Source organism: Stegodyphus dumicola, chromosome 5 (genome assembly GCF_044657685.1).
Source record: "Stegodyphus dumicola isolate Sdum_Otavi_A_Nest chromosome 5, ASM4465768v1".
NCBI lineage: Eukaryota > Metazoa > Arthropoda > Arachnida > Araneae > Eresidae > Stegodyphus > Stegodyphus dumicola.
The window spans coordinates 145,291,167-145,314,870 of NC_140772.1; the positions used below are offsets into that span (position 1 = coordinate 145,291,167).

A 23,704-nucleotide genomic window follows, 5' to 3' on the forward strand; every position below is an offset into this window, starting at 1 on the left:
CCTAAACTTGTTGCGGAACTTCTTGAATTATATGGAATATGTGTAAATCCATAAACTGTAAGAAGAGTAATGCAATTTGTAGGATAGTATTATTGGAGCATTGGTATTGTAGAGTATTGGTATTGGAGCAGTATCATGGTAGTTGTAGGTAGAAGCGAGTAGCAAGAAGAAAATTTTATATTGGTTAAAGAAAAAATCGAAAATTTCAACTCGCTTTCACAAAATTGATGAAACAAAAGACACCTGACTGCTGGAAAAAAGTGTTGTTTGCTGATGAAAGCAAATTAACATTTTTTGCTCAGTTGGACAAGTGCTGGTGTGTAGGAAACTCAAAGAAGAGTTTCGAAAGCAAAACTTAGTAGCAAGTATTAAACATGAAGGAGTATGAGTTATGGTATGGAGAATCTATGCCACATTCCAGTGTTGGTAGTATAGAGTTTATGGATGGTATTATGGATCAGTATAAGTACCTTGACATCTTGAAGTGAAATTTGGCATCGTCAGCACAAAAACTTACTGTTCAAAATAGTTTCAAATTCTACCAGGGCAATGATCCAAAGCATACTGTGCACAATTAGACTCTGGCTGTTATATAAGTGTCCAAAAGTAATTAAGGCAGTATTCCAATCGCCAGAATGGAATCCTATTGAACATATTTGGAAGGAACTAGAAACAAAAATTGAAAATTGAGCATATTTTCATAGCAGTAATCCAAGAGGAGTGGCATAAAAATACTCCAAAAAATAACAGAAAACTCGTAAAATCAATGCCACAAAGATTAAATGTTGTTGTTGTCTTATTCATATTACATGGAACAATGCTTTCGAGAGCCTACTCCAAAGAGAGGTTGGACTTCCCGGAGAACCCGGGCCCTTCGGTACCGTAGTGGGCTTCCCTAACCACTATACCGTTTGGGCGACCAAAGATTAAATGAAGTGATCAAGTGTAAAGGTGATCTCATGAAAGGCTAAGAAGCAAAAACAATGTAAATTTTTTACTATTACTTAAAGTATCTGATTATTTTTGTGAGTAAATTTTTCCCTATTAAATAAACGATATTGATTTTTGAATTTAATTTTCATCTTTTTGAAAATGCATTAACTAAAAAAAAAATTTGAATTTTTATATTATCAAAATAAAACCTTTCTTTTTGTTTTAGTTTATTTTATGTTCATTAAAGAATACAAAAATTGCTTTCTGTTTGGCTTATGGCTGCAAAACCAAGCTCTGCAGTGAACTATTTGTATTTTAGTTACATATGTAGGAATTATAGGTTTTTGAAAAACTGTATAATCTCAAGATTTAAAATCACTTCATAATGTTGAAATTGCCTTAACAGCTGCAAATTCTTTTTGATAATATTCGCTTTATTACTGAATATTCTCTTTTGTTTCCAGTCTTGATTCGTAATGTATTTGAATTCTTTATTCTTTATTTTATGAATATCTTAATTATGAAATTTTTCTCATTTACTAATTTCTCTTCAAGCTGCTGTCTATGGTTATGTGTTATTAATAGTCAAAAGTCGTTAATCCGGACTCGTCGGGACTTCGGCGATTCCGGATCATCGATTTTTCCGGATTATAGATCATCAGTTTAAATCTGGTAAGATGGCATGCAGAAATTATAAAATTAAAAATATGAAACCGTAATTTATGAAATAAAGAACAATTATGATCTAAAGGGTATCAAAATAAAAAAAAAAAAAAAAAAAAAAAAAAAAAAAAAAAAGCAGCTTAACATTTATTTGTTTACTTTATTAAACATTTCTTTTAATGTAAGTTGTTTAAGTTGCTTCGTTTTTTATGTGATAATACATTCTCTTTAATTCTATAAACAGACATAATTTCTTGTTCAGTTATAAAGTTCCATTGTTCAAGTCCTGTAATTGCTGTGTCTACTGACTAATTTATGAATCGAAATTTTTCCGTTTTCAATAACCTCTGTCACTTTCTTTGCTATCGGAAGCGAATTATAATAACGAGGAATTTGATTTAAATCATATGAAAGACGGAGTACATCGAGATGAAATACTACATTTAATAAGGAATTATAAGCCAAATAAAATAAAAACATCTGCCCTGAAGATAAGGATAGTGCTGACAGATCAACTTCCAATTCATTGCACACCCTGGCATTAAAGATAAACAAAGTTTAGATAAATAAACGTTAAAGTTTAGATAAATAAAGGATATGCCTTTATCCATTTTTTGCAGCAATTCCACTTTTTGTTTAATGAACTTCGAAACATACTTTCGCTTTGTAGATCCTTTACATATTAATAAATATATATTAGAAATTCTATTTCACATAATCGAAAGTTCAAGCTTACTTTTATAAAATTGCTCTAATAGTCTGCAAAAAATAATAAGCCGGATCCAATTTGAAGATTAAGGAACAACGCAATGTGCAACATTAACTGAAATAGATAATTTTAGCTTAGCTTATACTGTCCATTGTACATTAAACGCGCACTCGTAAACATATTTTGCATACGCGCACAAGCATATTCGCAGCCGTAAAGGTCTTACGCGCATGCGTCAGTGCGACGCATGCACAGAAAGTTTGTAGCTTTGAGGTCCGGATTATAGATCATTCCGGATTATGGGTGTCCGAATTAACGACTTTTGACTGTAGTTCATTTTTCTTTTTGTTTTTCGAGAGGAAGGCTAAAATATAAATTGTATGTGAGTTTGAATGTAAAATTCTTATTTTTTGTATGTATATATGTGATATTTTGATTTGAAGAAAGAAAGGTTGCAACAGATTTGCATTGGAGAGGCTTAACTGCCTAGTTAAAAAGGTGATGCTCGAATGCGGATGTGGCCACTTAAAAACCATAATTTTATTCCATGATAATGCACATCCAATTGTTTTTTGTGTACACAAGATAGTTCTATATCATAGTTAGCAACAGTAATTTTTATGTGCACTGCACAAAAAAAGGGTGGGACAGTTCTATAACTCTTGTTCCACTGTGCCAATTGACAAAATTCATATTGTGTTTTTCATGTCTTGAAAGCGTGACTTAGGATATGTATTAGATTTATATATGGCACTATTCTAACATAGGTATTTTGACACAAAATCACACTTTTTTGAAATAACATACCAATTTTTTTCCGTATTTCAATTCTACAGCTCAAATTATGCCAGTCTGCAAAATTTTGTAAAAATCGTATGAGTAGTTTTTAAAAAAATTAGCTCTCAAAATTTTAGCTCCTTAACGTTAATTACATTTGATATATATTTATTAATATCTCTTTTTTTATTAAACTTTTTTGATTTTTCCTTTCTCGTTTCGAAATTTACGTTCATTCCAAATAAAATTCACCCATTTTTTATGATTTATTTTTAAAATTTGTATTTTTAAATAATTTTTATAAATTTTTTGAAAAAAAATTTTGAATTATAACCCATAAAATTTTACCACCATCTTAAAGTAGGTGTAGTTATCCAAGCTAAGCATATCTACAAAAAATTAGAGTTTTTTTATTCAACATTTTCTAACGCCAAATGTGGTTTATGGATTTTTTGTTATAGTGAATTGCCACAGCTATTTTTAACCTTAAATTTCAAATAAAGTTTTACGGAGAACTAATTATATGAAATTTTTTCCCTCAAAGATTCGTAATAAATATTTATTAATACTATATGAAAAGCTACTTTCTTAAAATTATGGATATTATTCAAAATTTTAACTTTCTTTTTAATTTCTTCCTTTTTTAAAAAATATTTGTGTTTTTAGTAAATTTTTACCTTTACCATGTTATTGTCTGGTACTTTACTTTAAGTGCATTTAAATTGAATTGTCTAAAACTGAAAAAGTTTGTTTAATGTTTATTTTCACAATGTTTTTAAGCAACAGGACGTTGACAGTTTGGGTCATGTCCCAGTTTAATATATATATAAATTTTTACATTAATTCTCTTAGAAAGAATATTTTAAGTAAATAATTCTACTAATTGTATAAAAAACATGATCTTTAATATGATTTAGTTTGTTTGCAGCCAATATAATAATCAGTCTCTCGGTGGTGCAGAATAAACACTGCTCGAGTGTTTTATTTCTTTGTCATTTAGCAAAAAATCTTTTAATTAAAATATTTATACTTTGGACTTTGCTTTAAACTTTATTTATAGTTAAAATGTCTAGAAAATGAAAAAGTGTCTTCAGCTGGAAACGCAATTGATGTAATTGATATTTTAAAAAAATTGACAAGAATGCAAAATTTATGGAAGTGTAACAATTGAAAAATCTTAATTTTCTTGTGTGAGCACTAAAAATAAATGTAGAAGGAAAGAAGAAAATAAAATAAGCAAAAATTTGAAGGAGAATTTGGCGTCAGAAATACCAAGGTGTTTCGAAAAGTTGGACGGTTTTGTATATACTTGCAGAATGCCTGAAGAAAAAAAGCAAGCCATTAAGGGGGAAAAAATTAAATTAGTATTTTTTTTTATTTAAAACTTTTTTATCGTATGATATATTTGATTCTTGCAATTTCAAAAATAAAATATTTGACTAAGGTATGAATAACATTTTAAGAAACTAAATGTAGGATGATAAAATTGTGTAAAGCAATGTGCACAATGTTAAAGCTATTTAAAGCAATATATGCAAGTCACCCTAAGTTAAAATCTCGATTATACTTCCTTCTCATTTATATATCTTTTCTAAACGGAACATTGAAAGGCGTGTTAACTGTGCTTTACTGTATTTTCTCTTTTAATATATTCAATTTTCAGATGCACCGTAGTCTATTCTTTCAAAAGAAATGCAATTTAAATAAATAAAATAAAATCCTGAAAAATTTATATTAATAAATATATTTAAAATGCTCAGTTCGAATGAATAAATAGAAAATTTTAAAATAAAAGTCTGAAAATTTAAAAATTACCTAAAACAACAACTATGGCAAAGAAAAAGAAAAAAAAAAAAAAAATTACAAAGAAAATTATCTGAAGAAAATAAATGATGCACCTTTTATTGAAACTACCCAAATCGAATGGGTAAATAGAAATTTTTAAAACAGTTATTCGAAAGAAACCATGCAACTTAAACAATTAAAATGAAATTCGAAAAGAAAAAATTACTTGAAGTAATAACAGTTATAATTAAATATATAATATAAAGAACATTATTTGAAAAAAGGAACGATTGTGACTTTCTTCCGCTCAAGGGAAAGGAAAATAGGTTACCATATATTAAGAAGTTCGTCAAGTAAACTATTCTTCCTGCAAACTGAAAAAAAAAAAAAAAAAAAAAAAAAAAAAAAAAACACAAACATAAATTTGTGAATTTCTCTGTAAATTTCCCAACAAATTTAACAAAATTTCATATTTAGGCATAATTTGAGTCGTAGAATCGAAATATGGAAAAAAATTGGTATGTTATTTCAGAAAAAGTCCAATTTTGTGTCAAAATAACTGTGTTAGAATAGAGCTACAGTACACTCCTGATTATCCGCAGAATAGGGTGGTGCGGCCGCCGCGGATAACAAAAATCACGCATAATCCGAAAAAAGCTAAAAACGGGTATAGCAAAAGAGAAAACAGTCATTCCAACTTTGAAAAATTGTTTTATGTACAATAAAACAGAAAATAAACAGCAGGAAATGTTTAACTAATGCTTAATATTTTAGTATATCACTCAAAACTAACCTAAAATGCATTTTGTTAATGAAAACAGAAAAGTGCTTTGTACTTACGAGAGGCATCAAGGATACACAGAAAAATTATAACATATGTACTGTTTTAATACTGTAATGTATTATGTAATTACAAGAGCATAACTGTAAAACTACACCTTTTTGAAGCAATCAGTCATTTGTGTTTGCTTTTTGCTTTGGAAGCATTTTCTCTTGATCTGAGATTGCATTTTTCGTAGCATAAGTTTCTTGGCCAACTCTGTGTCGTCTTGTTCTTCCAAATAGCTCAGTAATCCGTCTTCACAATTTCATCATCTATCAAGTGTTCGAAGTCAGGTTCGTTGACGTCACACTCCAACCACTCGTTAATGTTTTCAGCATCGATGTTCTCACCACCCGGAACTGTTTACATTATATCGGCAAAAGTTGCCGTGGGCGTGTCTACATTTTCATTCTCTTCTTCACAACTCAAAGGGGTTAGGTTGTTGTTGGCTTCAGCATTGGGCATGAGTTTTCTCCATGATTTATGAGGGTTGACGGTTTCACTGAGTCCCATGCAGATGCTGTCCAAGATTGTGTAGTGTTTCCAAAACTCTTTCGGATCATAACCTTCTTCAATTTTGGTCATTAGCAGCTTGATTTGGTATGTTCTCTTCATTGTTGCAATGACTCCTTGGTCCATGGGTTGGATTAGCACAGTAACGCTTGGGGGGGGGGAAAAGTCGCAAAAATGTGTCCATCAGAAGACTTTAGCACGCTTGTTGCTAAGTGAGAAAGTGTGTTGTCGATCAATAGCACAGCTTTTTGAGGCAGGTTTTTCGATTTAAGATGTTTACGCACTTGAAGAACAAACATTTTTTCGAACCATCTTGAAAAATGTGTCGGTTCATCCATTCTTTTTTTGGGGGGGGGGTTAAATTAATCAATGGGCAAATTTTCTATCCTTGTGGCTTTAAAAGATCTCTCTTTTTTTTTTTTTTTTACTTTCCAATGACAAAAAGTCTAAGTTTATGTTCACCGGTAGCATTACATTAAGACATGATAGTGATCCTTTCCTTGCTGCTTTTATGACCCGCTGCTTTACTTTCACTTTCAGATGCTAAAGTGTGAGTGGGAAGATATTTCCACAAAAGTCCCGATTTGTCAGCATTGTAAATATGTTCAAAAGATAGCTGTTCTTTTAAAACAAATTCTTCAAATTCATGGTGGAAATCGTCGGCTGCTTGTTATTCACCACTAAGTTTCTCCCAATGAAGTTCAATTTCTCGAATTCCATGTCGCTACTTAGAACGAGTCAACTAGCCAAAAGACGCATCAAAAGAAATTTAACTCGGACTGGTTCGCAAACACTATTAGGCTTAAACTAACAATGCCGAGTGAAAGGAAGTGGATGTGTCAGTAAGATTAAGATGAGAAAGGGTGGTGAAGCGAGCACTACAAGGGTGAGTAATCACTTACTCATCATAGGGGCCGAGGGTAAGGTTCCGAGAAGGCCTGGGATATTTTTGCCATAAATAAGCACGATGTTTAGTAAATTTAACATTTCACTCAGTTTTGTGAACATTTTTATTTTCTTTGCTTTACGCTTGGGGGGGGGGGAAAAAACTTTATGTCATGCGCGGATAATCCGCTCTGTGCATAATTCGCCTACGAATAATCGGGAGTCTACTGTATATATAAATGTAATATATATCCTAAGTCGCGCTTTTGAGACATGAAGAACACAATTTGAATTTTGTGAATCGGCTCAGCCGAAAAGGCAGATATAGAACTGTCCCCCCCCCCTTTTTTTTTTTTTTTTTTTTTTTTTTTTTTGCGCAGTGTACATAGGTTGACACCATACTATGTCATCTTAGATCAGGAACAAAGGAGGACAATTATGCATAGCAGCACAGAGGTTTTGCAGTGCAAGAGAAGTTATGAAAATGAATGACATAATTGCACGCGAAGCAGCATTTATATTAGGCAGGTACATATATGTACAGCCAAGCACAATTGGTTAATTTTAGGTTTTAGTTCTCTTTGCAAGCCGTTTATATAACGGTCATATGATCTTGGAGAGATCTCAAATTTGGGAGAAAAGATGAACTTAGGGGATGAACACCAAATTTAGAATAGTCATTCTGAGGCTGCCAATTATTTCTCAGTGTAGTAGCCATCATATTTTATTATATCTTACATATATATATCTATATAAGGTATAATAAATATATATATATGTAAGATAAAAAAATATGAAAGCAAACTTCTAAATTTAATTCACTATAACCTCTTTTATTTTCTATTTCATTTGGAAACTTCATCTATCTGTCCTAAAAATAGCACTTAAGTCGAAACTGCATCATTTAAATTAATCATGCGATCTTACGTAATCCTTAATGCAGATGCCTCTTGCCAATCACCGAATTGCAAACCAAAACTTTTCTCTTCGTGTGCTTCCATCTTGCATAACTATGCACTTCAGCTTTGCTCTCTACTCTGCTAAGATGTAATTTCGCTGGCTTGCTTTCCATCTCAACAATATCAAAAATGTAAATCTTCTGTGGAAAGGCACGACTAGAGTGCCAAGTGATTGTGGCAACAAATTATCAATTGCAAATGAAAATGGAATTAAAATTGCCACGACTGCCAAGTTCTTTAGATACTATGCAATCAAAATTCTTGTTCAATATGGATCTAAGCACAATTCGACAGTGTTCCGGCTTTTCCTTGTGCTCATAAATATAGCGTAGAAGTGCTGATCCATAATGACTAGGAAATTGGAGGCGAATGCAGGTTTAAATCTTCATTTTTTATTTTAGCAAACATGTTGCGGTGAAAATCAAGTTGGCACATTGATTGTACCTATTCCAAGAGATTTTACATTTTAGATAAATTTGCAATAAGAAAGAAAAAGCAGACAGACTGCAGTGTGGCCAGGCCAAAGCATAGAAAGCAAGTGCGTAATGTTCAGGATGAAATCTAAGTCAAACTGAGCTAGTTTTGGTTTTCAAAGCATTCTGATTGGACAGTCAATATTGCTGTAAAATTATTATTGGCTGGCTGAGTTTTAGTTCCATTTACATCATCATAATTACGTAAGAATCATATGGCATAGAATAGTCTCGAAATGACGCAGTACAGAGAGGGGTTACTATTTTTAGAATAGAGAAGGGAAATTTACGTTGCTAATTTAATCTTTTTGGCCTACTGAGCTTTCAACGATTTTGTTGACTTTTATTTTAAACATTGTAAAAGATTTCTTTATACATTTTTATACTTTTGTATTTACTTTTTTTTGTGTGTTTTTTTTCCTCTTTGTGTATGATTTCATTGAAAACTGATGTTATTACTTACAATTTTGCCTTTTTTACTTACGATTTGCATGTCTCGTGTAATACTTTGTGGTGCACCAGGATTTATTTTTCTTTAAATAAATAAAACATAAATAATTTAATCTTTTACATATTCATTATTTTTCTTACATATATGTATATATGTAATTATATTTAGGCTTGAACTGTTTTTCGCTTTGTATATTTATTCATTTATTTAATATACATATAATGTTGTTATTTTTTTTTAAATACTCAGACCTATTGCTTTGATGCTTTATAAAAAATTGTGATACTTTTCAAGGACATTCTTAGCATTAAGGGGAATGTAATTGCAATAAAGTATCCAGCGAATAATATACCTTTCTTAATAAATCTTTTGACCACATTTAATAATGCAGGAGGAATTGTCTGCATTTGAGTGCTGAAAAGAACCAGAACTGCATTTGTCATTTACATATTTACCATGAATTATTAACCATGCAGAATTAATCATTTCTTTTATTAGTAGAGGCTGACTGTATATGCCAAAAGGTTTTGCTTCAAATCCAAGAAAAGAACTGAATATTCAGTTTTTTTTCTCCTCTTAGAGTGTAATACACATCTATCTGTGATTCATCCGAGATGATATTCTTTATGATGTCATGTTGAAATGATCAAAAGAATCTTGTGTTCTTTTTAAGTTCTCATGGGATAGTATTTTGTACTTGGGGAAAAGAAGCTAGGCATAATTTCATATTTCTCTGATTTTAAGATGCATGTTTTTCCCCCATATGGATGTCTTTAAAAATGGAAAGCATCTTTGAGTAATAGATTTTTCCTAATCTTAAACAGATATATTGTCATTAATAAATCAAACATAATTTAAGAAAGAAATGTTTGCTAGATGTGTTTGAATTTTGTTATTTCATTTATTTTATTTTATTAAAATGAAAAATCTTCCCCTCCTCCCTTGATAGTGATACTGAAGTTAAAGAGAGGTGTGATAAAATAATGCTATCTTAGAATGGAAGAAAAATATTGCGTATTCCACTTTTTGTTACCTCTAAGTATGCTTGTACTCATTAGTGTAGATATTTATGTTTTTGTAGATGTTGATCAAAAAGTCTTTCCCTAATTATTTTGTATAAATTTTATGCCACCGCATACTGTAATGATACATAAATGCATACATATATTTAGCAGGTTGGTATTTTGTTAAAGAACAGGGTTCGTACGGTCCTTAAAAGTCCTTAATTTTGGCCAAAAGGAATAAACGGTCCTTAATTTTGCTCATTTGACATTTCTTATCATTTCTAATGATTGCCATTCTAAGTGTGAATTACGATTTCTCATGAATATGGAATTAAAATTACACAGCTCTTAACTAATCTGTTGGCGGATTTGCATTGCAAACGATTAAAAAAAACAATTAGCTACCCGAACGAAAGTATCGGTGTCTGATTGGCTATTCACGCAATCTTTCGAAACAGGTGTTATCCATAAATTTAGGCAGACTGTGACGAAAGCGTGAAGCTGGAAGTTCTTTAAGAGGCGAAAGTGATGATGAAGGTGCTCGAGAAAAAAAAAGGGAGGGGGGAGATTCTGAAAATATTTGCCAAAACTAGAGCAATTCCAACCTGGAAGGCCACAACCCTTCCGACGCCAATAGGAACGAGATGCCTGGAAAGTGCATTTTCAATAAACTGTGGCTTCATCAAGCTGACTACAAAGACTGGATATTGATGGATGGCAATCCTTAAATGTGGTCTTTGTCTGAAACAAATTGAAATTTCTAGAATGGGAGAGTCAGCACTGAAAATTCACATTAAAATTAAGTTTCGTTTTATCATTTCAATTTGTTTTTACACGGTTTTGCTTAGCTTAATTTCTGTGTTTGTTTCAATTAAGCCATAAATTAATTTTTTATCACCTTCTACGGAGTTTATTCTCTTTTGCACATACTATATGTATGGGATATCGGGATTATGAGTTTATTTCTGCAGAGGGTCTCTTATCGATTTCGCGGGAAATCTGTTGGCTCCATTTCGATTTTAGGTCGCCAAGGGCAAAATCGGTAACGCTAGCTGAGAAAAAGTGAAGTTCGGAAATACGTTTTGAAGCTTCAATAGACAATTAAGTATTTGGTTTAAACCTATGTTTTTGATAGTAATGCATAATTTTTGCTAATGGCGATACAATTATTAGTTGAAAATAACTAATTAAAATTTTTTAAATATTTTTAAAGCTGAAAACAACTAATTGAAACTAATTTTCCTGAATTAACTAGACGCAAAATTAACTTTCATGAATTACTAAAGTTATTGGGTAGAAGTTTAACTGAAAATATACATTCCGTATTATATATATATATATATATATATATATATATATATATATATATATATTTATACAGTGTACAAAGTCCGAGGTCTGGACTCGTCGGGACTTCGGCGATCCTAGATTTGAGATTTTTCCGGATATTAGATCATTTTAAATCTACTAAGATGGCACGTAGAAATTATAAAATTGAAAATATGAAATCGTGATTTATGAAATAATGAAGCATTTATGATTTAAAGGGTATCAAAATTTACCAAAGAAAAGAGCTTAATATTTATATGTTTACTTTAATAAACATTTCTTTCAATGTGAGTTGTTTGATTTGTTTTCTCTGCTAATACTTTAGACTAATACTATAGACATATAATTTCTTGTTCAGTTATTAAGTTCCATTGTTCAAGTCCTGTAATTGCTGTGTCGAGAATTCCGAATAACTTGTCAATCAAAATTTTTTCTCGTTCAGTAACCTCTCTGTTACTTTCTTCACTATCGGTAGCTGTATTTTCTGGATTTAGAACCATACTACAGATTCCGCCCTCCGTTAATTGATTGATGATTGGCCATTGTCATTGCAATGAAAAACTTCTGTTTAACTTCGCTAAATTCTGCCGCCTGGTGCGGCCATGCGAGCTCTGGAGCTGGTTCTGGCTTTATGTGAATAACAAATCAGTTATTCTTAATTCAAATAGCACTAAATATAATCGTTTGTCCTATGAGTATCATTAACAAAATCTATTTTTAGCATAAGGAAAGAAATTTCTGCTATATCTCCCCTTGTCAACATTTTAGCGCATTAAATTTAAATCTGTAATCGTATAATACTCTGTTATTTGGCATCGCTGCATGATTCATCACTCAAGTTGTCATTCGTTGATAAACATGCGGTGATGAAAGCAAAATACAATAAATAATGATTCGCGATTTCGGCATCAAGGATATAAAATATTAGTTGGTGTAAAATTAACAAATGTTTCGGTTTGAGATTATGCCAAGCAGATACGCAGCTATGGAGTCAAGTTACTAATCACACAAATTTATGCTAAAATAATTATTTCTTCAATAATGAGATATTTTATTTAGCACCAAACTAAGATTAAGAATCGGATTTCTGGCATTTTTTTTATGATGAGGGAAAAAATCTAATGCGCAATTGGTTGGTGGTGGCTTTGAGGTCCAGATTTTAGATCATTCCAGATATTAGATGTCCGGATCTCGGACTTTATATATATATATATATATATACATCTTTCAGAATATAACTTACCAGTATGGATTCACTCTTTTAAAATAATTCTACTTTAATTAAACTTAGGAGATAATATAATCAATTAATCTATATTGTTTAGGAAATAAATTATATATATATAGTAAAAAATGTATATTTTCACTATTCAAGTATTCACTGTGACAAGTATTCTTATCTTGTCACATGAACAGGCCTCTGTGGAAAGAGGCTTCTCTGTAAATAAAGCAATTGAAATTGAAAATTTAAGTGACTCATCATACATTTTTCAACGCACAGTATTTGATTACATAAAATTTTCTGGAGGTGTTCTTAATATCGAAATTAATAAAGAAATGAGATCAGCAGCAGCTTCTGCAAGAAGTGGAGTTCGTTATTTAGAAGTTCAGTATTTAGAAGAACAAAAATCTTTAACTAAATCTGAAAATTCAAAGAGGAAAAGAAATATTATTGAAGAAGAAATTGATTATATGAAGCAGAAGAAAAACTTTCTTCAAAGGGACATTAAAGACATTAATGAAGAAGTAGATGCTTTAGCAGATAAAGCTGAGACCAGCAGGAACATTGATTTGTTTATCAAAGCAAATGAACTTAGAAGAATAGTTAAAGAAAAGGAAGATTTCAGATTTAAAAAAAGCACAAATGTTTTGTATCTTTTATTGTACAGTTTATTATTCTAGTATCTTTCAAAAAACCAAGGAAATAAATTGTATGTTTACAAATCAGTTATTTTAATCTGCAAAATATTCTTACATTGTGATTATAATAGTAGTTGACTATGTTTAAATAAATATCAAATAAGTTAAATAATAATCATGTAAATCTCTAAAATAGTGACTGTTATTAGTGTAAAATACACTTATACATGTTTTTCAAGAAATTATGTTCCTCATTTAATGTTATCTACTTCATAACTTGTAGGGAGTTAGTTTAATTTTCAAAATTGTTTTATGGTAAGTATTAAGTTGAATTTAATAATAGTGCATAATACACACTTCTGTTAGTTTTTTAAAGTGAAATTACAAGCATGAAGTCGGTTGTATGGATAATTGCTTTATTCTATTCATTTTTTTGTTTGCTGATAGGTCCTTAATTTTTTCTTTGATGGTCCTTAAAAGTCCTTAATTTTCATATAAGGAAATGTGTACGAACCGTGAAGAATAGTTTAATAGTGATATATGTGGTATTTTTAGTATTATCAAATCTCTGTTAGAAAATGTCATAAATACTGGCTCATTTTCAAAAATATTATCTCTTGGTTTGCATTTATATGCTATTTGATTGGTATCTTTTTTAGTATGTTCTTTCTGTTCAACAAGATGAAGCTTTGCTGAAAGCCTATATAGTAGAATGGAGAAAGTTTTCTACTCAGTGCAGTTATTTGCTTATGCCATTTTCACATTTGGAAGCTGCAGTAGCTGGCAAATTCCCTTCATTTAAGAGGAATGGAATTCGAAAGGTTGTTGATTTAATTTTTGCTTTTTCTGAAATCTGTCAAAGTAAGTTTACAAGTAAGTGTATATTTAAAAACATTTGTTGCTTTTGTATTTACAGGCACTGCTGGAGAGATGGAATCAGAGTATTTTTTCGAACATCAAGCATAGGCTTCAAAATAGTGCAATGAAACTTGTCCATGCTGAGAGAACTGGAGAGGTTATTGATTCACAGTTGGTGATAGGAGTTAGAGAATCATATGGTATTATTATTATTTAAAAATGAACTTCAAAGCTTAAATGGATTTTTTTGTGATATACTTTATTTTATTCAGAAATATAGGTGAAAAAAAGATTAAAAAATTTACGCTACTGAATTTCTTGCTTGTAAACTGTTCAGGATTTGAAATAAAAAACCTAAAAATGAGCTACATGTTCTTTCCCCCTTTCTTTTTCTGGCTAGGGATTTTATTATGATAATATTATCCTTATTTTCAGAGCAAATGAAGTACAGAGGTCAGCAGAATTGGATATTATGAATTAAATAGTTTTTCTGTGATGCAGTATATAAATACCATAGTTACTCTGTATCCCATTTAACCTATTAAGTTTACTGCTTGAAAACCAAGAGGTAAAAATATGCAATGTATGCTGTTTCTAAAGATATATGGCGTGAGTCATAAATATATTTCACTGAAAAGCACACATAAATACACAATAATACTATTGCGGCGTGAGTCATAAATATATTTCACTGAAAAGCACACATAAATACACAATAATACTATTGCATTATATATTTCAAATAACTTATCAATTTGAATAATATTCTTATTATTTACACAAAATAAGTTTCCGTTTGTGCATATATTTTATATTGTTACTGTTAATAAGAAATTGTTAAATCATATGCTGAAAAAAATCTGGGGGGGGGATACAGAAATATGTAAACCTACAAAGTCCGAAATCTGACGTTCATTATCTGGAATGATCTAAAATCCAAACCTCAAAACCACCACCAACGTTTTTCTGGTAGGCTTTACACATGCGCATTTGATTTTCCCCCTTTCGCGTGTAATAAAACATCTGGAAAGTCCTTATTCTTAATTTCACTTCAGCACTAAATAAAATACCTTGTTATTGAAGAAACAATCATTTTAGCATAAATTTGTACGATCAGTAATTTGGCTTCGTTGCTGCATATCTGCTTGGCACGCATCTCAAACTTAAACATTCCACATAGATACATCGCTGATCTGACGTCAACCTGGCGAATCAGTATTTATTATACCTTCCTTTCACCACATGTTTATCAAAACATGACAACTTGAGTAATGAATTATGTAGCGATGCCTAAACAATTTTTTTTTTATGTTAGTAATTGAATAATAAAGGAGTATGGTAACTTTTTATGCTCACATTATGCTTGGCGATAATTACAGATTTAAGTTAAATGCACTAAAAATTGTTGACAAGGAAAAATTTACCAAAAATTTCTTTCCATATAAATAAATTTTGTTGATAATACTCATAAACCCAATGATAACATTTAGAGGTATACTAGACCGCCAGTCCCAGAATGGCTGCTTTTGTACTAGACTGGCAATCCCAGAATGGCTGCTTTTTTTAACTGGATGAGTTCAATTTACTCGGGTAAGAGGAAGAAAAAGGAAAGGTTCCGGAATGTCTTGCAACGGAAAGAGATTAGATTGCGGAATGGCTTTTAGTGGGCATTAGAGATACACTCGCTGGCTTTTTCCTAAACCGTGGATGGAGTTTCACTGTGTATTTTTATGCTCTGTGTTTTATTGAACATTTTGTTCAAGGACGGAATAATTTTTATCAATTCATGAAACAAAAATATTTTGAAGAGAAATACCTTTTGAAATGTAAAATTTACGCATTGTATGCTTATTTAAAATTTTCTTAAAGCATAACGTTTTGGGGAAATTACATATTCTTGTTTATTCCAACAAAATCTAATATTTACTAGAACTCTTTATTTCGGTAAAGTAACTGAGTATTACATGAAGTTACAATAAGTAACTGTAAAGTGTTTATTTACTTGAGGTATTGTAGAAAATTGTAACAGTAAATTTTTGATATTTATAATATTCACCGATAATATGATAGCAACGGAACATAGTTATTTAACTTTTTTTTTTTTTTTTTAAATCTGGTACACAAACTAAATAATGTGTTTCAGTATGATATATTTTGATGGAGCTTTAAAAGGCCTGTCTTTATATGAAAAGAGTATTGTAGCCACTTGTGAAAGAACAATTTAGTTTTAATTCCATTTTGTATAAAGAACAAGTAATATTTCTTTCCACATCTTATTTAAATTTAGCGCAGAATTTTTAAAATTAGGTAATCAAAATTAAAAAAGAGCAGACGATCAATGAAAATAAGACTAATAAATATTATATTCATACTAACAAAATGCTAGCTGTACTCACAAAGCACAAGCCGGAAATGATGTAGCATCACCTTTTTCTCTCATCCCTACTTTCAAGTATCATACCTACAAATCTTGGACTGTAATCCAAAATTCCAGAAAAAAAAAAAAAAAAATCATTCTGAGTTTGAGCCTCTTCTTAGGGCTATTTGAATTAAGAATAACTGATTTATTATTCATATAAACCCAGAACCAGTGCCAGGGCTCGTATGGCCACGCCGAGTCGCAGAATTTAGGAACCACAGGCTGCATCAGGTGGTAAGATATCTAGCGCCAGCTGTCAATAAGACTTAAATATATGTGGGAATTTATTTATTCAGAACTCTGATAAGCCTTAAAAGCATGTGCAAGAAATAGACATAAGTATAATAAATAACTAAACTAATACAATTCAGGCTTAATTGTCACAGTGCGCAATAGAAGCGAGATAAAATTTAACGGAACAACTTGTCATTAGTCGCCAAGCGCATGATGCATAGCCAAATATGTATAGTGAAGGATAGCTAAATTTGATGATGATAGCCACTAATTCTAAAGGTTTTTGGATATTGCAAAACAAAGGTGAAATTTTACAATTAACAGATTTTTGTAAAGAAATTTAGAGAAGCAGTAATAAATGAAGATGATATAAAAGAAGTTTTTCATTGTGATGACAATGCTTCTCAATCATCAATCAATTAACGAATGGCGAAATCTGTAGTATGGTTCTAGATCCAGAAAATACCATGGTGATAGTGAAGAAATAGTGATAGATATAAGTGAAGAAAGAAAGTGATAGTGATAGTGAAGAAAGTGACAGAGAAGTTACTGAAAACGAGAAAATTTCGATTGACAAGTTAGTCGGAATTCTCGAAACAGCAGTTACAGGACTTCAACAATGTAACTGAACAAGAGATTATGCCTGTCTACAGAGTTAAAGAGAAAGTATTAGCACAAAAACAAAGCAACTTAAACAATTTACATTGAAAGAAATGTTTAATAAGATAAACAAATAAATATTAAGTTTAATTTTTTTTTAAAATTTTGATACCCTTTAGATCATAAATAGTTCATTATTTCATAAATCGTGATTTCATATTTTTAATTTTATAATTTCTACATGCAGTCTTATTAGATTTAAACTGCTGTTCTAATATCTGGAAAAATCCCAAATCCAGAATCTCCGAAGTCCCAAAGAATCCAGATTTCGAACTTTGTACTATATATATATATATGTGTGTGTGTGTGTGTGTGTGTGTATAGGCTGTTTTTTCTAAAGCTACTATAAATTTTGAGTCTACAAAAATAACATTTAGCATACAAATGATGACTTTTTATTTGTGTTATAGATCTCACAAATTCATTAAAAAATATGCATTAAATTATGGTTTCCCCCAAAGCTGTCGGGATCACAAAAAATTTCAAATGATATAGAATTAAAGAAGACAAAGCATGTTCCAAATCTGAATGTTTTTGTTTCTTTTAAAGTGATTTCTGTTGCTATTTGAGGGATTATATTTGAGGGAAAAATACTATTATATTTGAGGGAAAAACATTTCACCAAAACATAAGGGTAGGGGACATAGTTGACAATATTCACTTCTCTTGGTTCTGAGAGTGTTCAAAATTATAGACATTTTTTATTTGAGATAAATTTTTTTGCAGTGCTCTTTATTAATTAAAAATAATTATGTCTGACACTATTGTACACTGGTATGCAAAATTTAGTAACAAATTCATTTTTCAACATACAGCTGTGAAATTATTGATGAGTCTCTGAATTATTGATGAGTCATTGAAACCATTGCAGTTAGGACTGCTCATATCCGTCACTAAGGCTGTTTGGTTTGCTGTTGTCTGTCTTGATCAGACAATTGTGCTGTGCTACCTTGTACCAATGCCATTTAACGCCGTTTCTATTCATTCTATATGGTATGCAGCCTATGAATTTTTTTTTTTTCCCCTGCTGTACTTTCTACATTCTTTAAATACTACATTATGCCTTTGTAGTATGAATTTCTTGTCTCCCAGTTGATTTTTTGTAGAACTGCAGCCAAAATTATAAACATTGCTTAAGTTTTGCACACTAATATGTTTGTGAATTAAAAAATAATAATGAGGCACCTGATTAATCATTTTTTCTTTGTTAGCTCTTGATTTGGTTTCTCTTTTACTTCCTTGAAGTAGTCCACACATTTTTTTCTGATATCAGTTATTGGAAAATTATAAATGCCTTATTGAGATTTTATGAAAACTTCATTTATTCATTTTGTTGCTGAAATTTACTGATTCTGTAATTCTCTGCTATCATTAAGAATTTACCGATGAACATGCTATGTTAGATATGTCATCATAGTATATAAACAATTATTTTGAGAAAAGATGTATTGAAATAAATTGATATATTAAATACAATTTCTAGAAATAATATTTAGTTGGAATTTTTCCTGTATTAGACTTAGCGGAGAGCTTAAAAGTCGAATCCAGGTTCCTTTCTTTCAGCTGTTCTTTCCACACATCTAAAACTGAATTCTTAAATAACTGCCAAGATTTCAGTAATGCATGTATTTAAATTTTCATGTAAAGTCAGCTTTGACTGTGCATGTATGAGATGTTGGTGGATTTAATGGTTTTTTTTTTTTTTTTTTTTTTTTTGTGTGTGTGTGTGTGTGTGTTTGTTCCAACAGTTGCCTTGTGCTTAAATGAAGATAAATATGAAATTTATCGAGATAATTTTGAAAGGGCATACTTGGATGCAACAGAAGCTTACTATAAAGCAGAAGCTCCTCAGTATTTAAAAGAATATGGTGTTGTCAACTACATATGGTATGCTAATCAAAAATTAAAGGAGGAAGAGCAGCGAGCTGCTAAGTACCTTGAACTCTGTTCTACGTTACCAGTAAGGAATTTTTATAATGTATTCATGTTGTATTTTTGTAACGAATTCTCAGCACCCCTTTTTTAATAAACTGTGTAGTAATTTATATCGCAGTTGAAAAAGGTACATACGAAAAATTCCATGGACTTTTTTCACCCCCTTAAAAAAAAAAAAAAAGCAATTTTTTGCCAGTAATGGAAAAGCCACTCTTCAAAAACATTTGGTTTTGTGTAATCTTGATCTTTAAACTAAAATTTAAAAAATTTTGTAAGTTCTTTTTTCCTACTCATTTCTTTTTCTCTTTTTTTGGGGGGGGGGTCTTAGTTTAAGGGGGACTATTAAAACTTGAAACCTGCCCGCTACAAAGCAGATACAGCAAAGTATTAAAAAAATATTAAATGTGAAATTAATGAAAAGTGGTAAGGGGCATGATACGGCACTTTAATTGAAAACGTACAAGCAGTGGCATCACAATGTTCAGACTCGCAAAGGTACATGATGTGAGATTTCTGCTATTTAAATTTTGTATTCAGGTTCATCTAAGCTGGTTTCAAGATTTAGCGACTATTGAATGGGGAAAAGAACCATTAGATTCAAGTTACGAGAGAGTTATAAATTAGTACCTAGGAGAAGTTTGCGCACACAGCCATTTATCAAGACCAAAGAAAAAAATTGGATATGCTAACCATGTAGTTTAAAATTAATGAAAGCCTTTTAAGAAGGTAGAAAACCCGAGCAATGGATGTTGGGAAGAATTTGCTGGGAGAAAAACAAGTATTATATCATAAGAGTTCATAGTGAGAAAGTGACTACCCTTTTGCAAACAGTAAAAGAAAATATTGAAGAAGAATCTATGATTTATTCAGAAATGTGGAAGGGTTATATAACCTGATGAGTTAACAACTGCAAGATTTGAACATCTCGAAGTTAACCACCAATGTAATTTTGTAATGAATTCTAGAGTTTATACCAAAAACATTGAATGATTCTGGGTTTCAGCCCAACTGCATAACAAAAACGCAATGGGGAACCAACCACATGCTACCACTGAGATTCATCGTATGGATGAATTTATTTAGTGTAGCTTTGTGGAGAAAAGGATACATTTGTTTCTGTCTTCAGTGCAATTAGAAATTTTTGGTCCATGCCAATGAGTATGCTTGGTGGGATTCTCTCCAACTTTTATGGTCAACGGAATTTTCTGTAAGTACCTTGAAAAATTGTTGTTTATTATGGAAAATTGTATACTTTAATGTTTTGTATGTATAAGAGTGAAATATGAAAAATTTAACTGTAAGACTCGAAACTTTATCTTATAAAACAAAATATCAAATTCTAATTAAATGTTTTACTTTCTACAGGAACTTAGTATGAAGTTTCGTGTTAAAACCATTTCTATCAAATCCCCAAAATCACATTCCAGGATATGTTTAAATTTTAGGTTATCTACAGCATGCATACATGAATTTAAAAGATGACCCTAGTTCTTAGGAGAGAAAGATTAATGATAATTATGACATGCAAGATGGTTTTTTTTTGGAATGAGTAAGCAAAAAATGAGCAATAAGCTTTCAAATTAGAGGACAAATTTAAGAAAGGGCTGTCATTAATTCCCATGTCCTTCCTAATGCTTGCCACTGTCCCTTTCTATGTGTATGAGATGATGTTAAATAGTGCAGTTATAATATAAAATTTTGCTGCACTGTACAAGAGATTATTGCTCATATATTTTACAACAAAAATGTTCTGAATTTTCAAATTCAGTCAATATGACTTTAAATGTTTACAAATGTAATAAATTACAGAAATTTAAGTGCTGAAGGATTTTATACATGTGCCTAAAATTTGAAATCTTAGAAGAAAAAGTGTATGCAAAGAAAATATGCTTATTTTTCCAAATATAAAGATTATGGAAAAAAAATCTACCTCGCTTTAAAAACATTCTGAAGACATATTTATAATTTTTTAATTTATGAGAAAAGCTATCTATTTTTTTACGAATATCACAAATTTTTGGCACAGATTTTTTTGACACAAACTCAGCATTTTATTTTACACTATGTCACAAAAAAATATATGCACCCAATGAGCCACAATCACTAAACTCAGCAGGAATGTAGTCTGGGAAGAGATGTGCAAATGATTTAAATTTCAACACCAATGACACGAGGTTCACATTTGAAATGCACAGCCGGGAGAGTTTAACAGCATGATTGCTTGTGCCGTAGGGCTATTTAAACAAGTCTGTTGACTTGGATGGATGGTATTGTGACTAGAGATGCCTCTGAAATGGAAAACCATTCGGAGATGACTAGCCGATGCTGGCAGGGCCGGATTTACATATAAGCTACACAAGCTATAGCTTAGGGCCTCCACTTTCTTGCCCCCCAAATTAAAGAATAATATATATAGTATTAAAATATATTATAACAGACTTATAAAGGGCCTCATATCTCAAATAGCTTAGGGCCTTATTAAGTCTAAATCTGGCTCAGGATGCTGGTATCGGCTGCCGACATCCATTGAGATGCCTACCACTGACCCCACATCAACTGAATTTTTGCCAGACTTGGGCAAGTCTTAGTGTGAAGAACTGGAAGTGTGTGATCTTCTTCAGTGATGAATCCTAATTCAGTCTGAATGCTGATGTATTGCACATGCATGTGGAGGTGGCCAGGCCAGCGGTCCGATCCTGCATTTGTTGTCGAGCAACATATGATGATGACAGAATGTGACAAGTGATTTGTTGGGACACACCATCACCTCTAGTCATCCTTCAGAATATTGTTACCACTTGCAGTTACGTGGAGGATATTTTGATGCTGGTTGTACTGTGTTATACTATCAAGTTGTCCAGGTGCCATTTATCAGCAAGAGAATGCTCATCTACATATTGTGTGATTCTCCCAACAACGTCTTCAATATGACATACTCCTGTGGCCTGTCAGGTCACCAGACCTCTCACCAGCAGAGCATGTTTAGGACATGCATGGAATCCTGTAATATTAGCGAATTAACTGCACATTTGTAAAGATTATGGCATGATCTTCTGCAGAGGTTCATAGGTGACGTACTTGGTTTGTTGCGACGCCATGTTTTGGCTTGTATAGCTGCCAGAGGTGGCTATACTACTTACTGATTTGTAACCTTTTTCATGCCATAACTTATTAATAAATGAGTTTTGTTTTGAATTTGTAATCACTTGTTTATCTCCTCAGACAGTACATGCCTGTTAAGTTTCATGATAGTAGTTTATTTCCTTCTCTGAGCATATATATATATATATATATATTTTTTTTGTGAGAGTGTATATAACTAAATTGCTCCTTTAAATTTTTTACTGATATCACTATTAGAACTCTAAGGCTAGTTTTATGAATGTCATCAGCAAGAAATATCACACTGAAAAAGTTTCCCAGTATTTAATGTTCATTGCTTTGTTCTTTATATTCATGTAATTCAGGAAAGGTAGTTTGCAAACTGCTTTGAAATGTTAATTTTGATTGCTAAAATGTATGCAAAAATATTAAAAAAATTAAATAATATTAACGTAATGCTATTTTATGTGAAATTTTAAAAGTTATTCAAGGTTTCTTTAACTTATTAAAACCATTTCCTAATGTTTTCCATTTCCTAATAATTTTAGAGTATCAACAGTATGAAATGTCTCTTAATTCTAAAAAATATTAATAAAAATGAAATGGAACTTTTATTTTGCTGTCTTAACAAGCATTAAAATTTAAAATCATTGCTTTTTCCAAAACAAAATAAGACAGAACACACACACACAATCTGATCAAACATTTTTCAATTAATTCAAACTGTTTAGTATATATAACAAAAAGTTAAGTAATTCACAAATTGCTGTGAGATAACAAGAATTGCGTGAGTAATTCTAAAAAATTCTAACAAAAATTCTACTCAGTCAGTAATTCCACCAAACTTTGAGGGCAGTTGAAGACTGTGAAAATAGCTAGAGGAAGTGTTAGAGCAGGGTTCCCAACCCTATGCCTGTAGGCACCATGGTGCCTACCAATTGTTTAATGTGTGCCTGTCACTATACGATCACAATAAAAATGTTTTAATTTTGAATAAAATGTTTTCTCATTTTTAATGAAATAGAAATTGCGTCCATCACAGATACAACAAGGTTGCCACGCTACCTGGAAAACCGAAAAAAGTCAGGGAAATCGAAAATTGACCAAAAAAGTCAGGGAAGAATCAGGGAATTTAACAATTTTAGTCAAAATTTGAAAAAAATTAGGGAATTTCATAACGGCAATCCCCCCAAAACTGATTTTCGCACCAATGTTGACAGTGATCACGTTCTTGGGGAATTATGTATTGCGTGCTTGTCATTCGGGCAGCTGGCATAGAGCCAATTTTTGCGACGCTAACCAGATTGTCTTTCAGAAAGGCAAAGAAAGTTT

At 31.2% G+C, this 23,704-nt stretch overlaps 1 pseudogene across 1 annotated transcript in view; it reads left to right on the top strand.

The window, feature by feature from the left end:
* LOC146997269 (cullin-5-like) overlaps nt 1-23,704 on the top strand; it is a 572,661-nt pseudogene that overhangs the window by 174,322 nt on the left and 374,635 nt on the right. The window contains exons 3-5 of the transcript XR_015040943.1: nt 13,824-13,985; nt 14,081-14,222; nt 19,084-19,295. The product of XR_015040943.1 is annotated as a cullin-5-like (transcript). The remainder of the gene's footprint in view (nt 1-13,823; nt 13,986-14,080; nt 14,223-19,083; nt 19,296-23,704) is intronic.